This window comes from Mus caroli, unplaced genomic scaffold (assembly GCF_978045245.1).
Source record: "Mus caroli unplaced genomic scaffold, Mus_caroli_1 scaffold_7, whole genome shotgun sequence".
In the NCBI taxonomy this organism is placed as follows: Eukaryota; Metazoa; Chordata; class Mammalia; order Rodentia; family Muridae; genus Mus; species Mus caroli.
This window is the reverse complement of record NW_028227262.1, coordinates 51119065-51122092: the sequence shown is the minus strand read 5'-3', so window position 1 is coordinate 51122092 and position 3028 is coordinate 51119065. Positions and strand designations below refer to the sequence as shown.

The 3028-nt window shown below is 41.8% G+C and overlaps 1 non-coding gene across 1 annotated transcript; it reads right to left on the bottom strand.

Moving 5' to 3' along the window:
• Window positions 1–2432: 2432 nt before the first annotated feature.
• On the bottom strand, window positions 2433–2562 carry LOC147003875 (small nucleolar RNA SNORA63). Its single transcript, XR_015047705.1, has one exon. It is a non-coding gene; the product is annotated as a small nucleolar RNA SNORA63 (small nucleolar RNA).
• Between the last annotated feature and the right edge of the window lie 466 nt (window positions 2563–3028).

The following is a 3028-nucleotide window of genomic DNA, read 5'->3' as shown; positions in this document are numbered from 1 at the left end:
CTGGGTTTACAGGGGTGCATCACAATGCCATCATTGTTTCTTAGTTTTTAAAGGGCACAATATTTGTTCTTTTGTGGGCACAGTACCATCCTTTGAGACACATATACAACCTGTGGTAAGGGCATCTGGGTAACTATCATTTCCATGAACTACACTAGTATTGTTTCTATGTTGGGAGCATGAAGATGTACAACCCAGCACAATTACTATCTCACGATGTACAACCCAGCACAATCACTATCGCGCAGCTTTTACACGCTATTGAGTATTATAAACAATCCACAAATGGTTTAAAGTAAACATGAAGATGAATAAATATTTTGCCATTTGATGTGAGAAATGCAGCACCTACAGATTTGATATCCATAGGGGTCCTAGAACCACGCCCTCAGGAAAACCAAAGTGTGTGATGCACGCACTCATACAGTGGTCGAAGAAACTATGGAGGGCTTCATTAGCAGGAAGGCCTAAGGCTGAGTTAGGAAAAGAAGGAAAAGTCTCTGCTTTCTTCATTTCCAATTACTCTCTCTGTCTTCCCTATGCTTCATTTTATAGACCAGGGGTTCAATTATTCACACCATCTTTTTATATCCAGCCTCATAAAATTGTAAGGTGAATCATTACAAAATTAATATTCAACAGGCTTTATATAACTGCTTAATGCAATGCATAACTCAGACTTTTATCACACTGAGGCCTCTCAAGATCTATAAATGCAACCAAGTTACTAAGACAGTATTTTACTTCTAATACCCCTTCTAGCACCTCCACCCAACAAGATCACTAAATTTAGAACTAACATGACTAGGAAAGTTAGCTCACCAGAGGGGAGGCTCGTGTGAAATTAGCCAAAACTGTGTTCAAAGACTTTGTTTGGAGAAGCTTGGAGACCTACTAATAAGAAGACAATTCACACAGAAACCGGTGCAGATGTTCAAATCACAAACCTAGTGAATTTTTTTATTCTTAAATTATCATAAACCACATCCCCCCAGGAGAAAGAAAAGACAACAGAGTTCACTTATAAAGAAGCCTAGACCCTCAATCATATGAATGTGAGCAATGTTCCACCCAGAAGGAGGTGGAGAGAGCCAGTCATTCATTCTAATGGTCCTGTTTCACAGAAAGAGAAACCAAGCCTCAGCAAGATGAAATCCAGACAACCAATTCCGAAGATTTAGACCTGCCTCCAACTCTGACTCTCAGCCACGAGAGACCTACTCTCCTTGGCTTTCTTTTTTGGTTTTACCAATTATGGGTACAGTGTAGAAACTTTTGAAAACTTAGACGAATACCAGCAAAATACTGTTGACTGACTTCCAGCTCTAACTTTGAGATAAGCACTTGCAGGCTTCCCAGGGGACTGGAGGAGGAAACTGGGGAAGCTGAGGTGTGATTTCTGGGGTCACGCGTTTATCAATGCCATCTACTCTTTAAAGCTTAATAATTTGGAAATCTCAGGAATTACTTAACCCTCTCTACCCTCGGTTCCCTCATCAGTCCAATGGGGCAGGCCAGGCCATTCTTTTGTCACTGCACTGCTGTGAGAACGAACTTGCTGAGGGCTTATTAACTGTGACACATAGTGACCTCCCAGCATGCAACATTGGGTGAGCAGCCATAGTGGGTGTATTGTTCTGGACATGTCTCAATGTGTACATGTTCTTTCTTTTCTTTGTTTGTTTTTGTTTGATGATGGCTACTCAATTAAGAACACCGTTTCACAGATGTGGTAAACCAGACTTAATGACAATACATGCTACTTATATGTCTAGATGAAGAAATTGTGAAACTATGCATTCAGAATCCCTTAAAAGAAAGAACAAGGATTGCATACCTTGTATAATATAAAATGGGAATTAAGTATATAAAAACCTTCCCCACAAACCAACTTTCAGTGGATACACAACAAACAGTGAACTAGAATTTCTTGGGAGTGATAAAAGCAAAACCCAAACCAGCTCATCACCATCATTGGGTAGTTTGAATGAGAATACCCCTATAGCCATTCAAATTCATGCATTTGAAAGCTTAGTTCCCAGTTGGTAGAACTGTTTGGGAAGGATTAGGAGGTGTGGCCTTGTTTAAAGGGTTGCATCACTGAGATTCCCAGGTTGCTCTCTCTCAACCTGCTGCTTGTGGATTGGATGATGTGAGTTCTCAGCTATTGCTCTTGCACCATGTCTGCCTACTACCATTCTCCCCATCACGATGGTCATGAACTCACCCTCTGAAACTGTAAGCCCAATAAACTCTTTCTTATTTAAGTTGCCTTGGGCATGCTGTCTTAGCACAGCAACAGAGATGTAACTAAGAAAACCCTTTCTTTGCAGTTTTCCTCCTGGCCTTTGATCTCCTGGCACCATCCACTGATCACTGGCATGCCCCTATTCTGGAGAATAATGTCCCAAACCATGCTCACATTGGCAGACCTGTATGAAACCAAGCATCCCTGCTGCCTGGGTACCACAGCAGGCAGGGCTCGGAAGGTAACACTTTTCTTTTGAGCAGGCAGTAAAACAATGTAGCACTTTACAGCTACATTGTACATCGATCCTGCTCCACCCACTCTTTCATTAAACAAACAAGCAAACAAACCAACCTGAAAATGCTAGGTGCTGATAAAGTTGGTAAAGTTCTTGCTGCCCTGGCCTGAAGACCACAGTTCAGATCCCTACCACTCAGGTGCTAAGCAGAACACATCTGGAACCTCACTCAGTACTGGGGACTTGGGGAATGGAGGAACTCTGGGGCTTGCTGACCAGCTAATCATTGGACATAATCTAAAATTCTGAGATGTTAGCTGCCCAGGTCGCTGTTGAGATTTAAACTTCTGTGGGCTAGTGTGGAGAAGGACTGTCCTAGTAGACAAAAAGGCCATAGAACTAGTCTCAGTCTCTCTCTCTCTCTCATTTATTTACTTACTTAGTTGTTGTTGTTGTTATTTTGCGGTGCTGGGGAATGTTTCTTATCTTATAGAGATGTGCTCTACCACTAAGTTAACCCCCAGCTGAAGTTTAATTTCCAT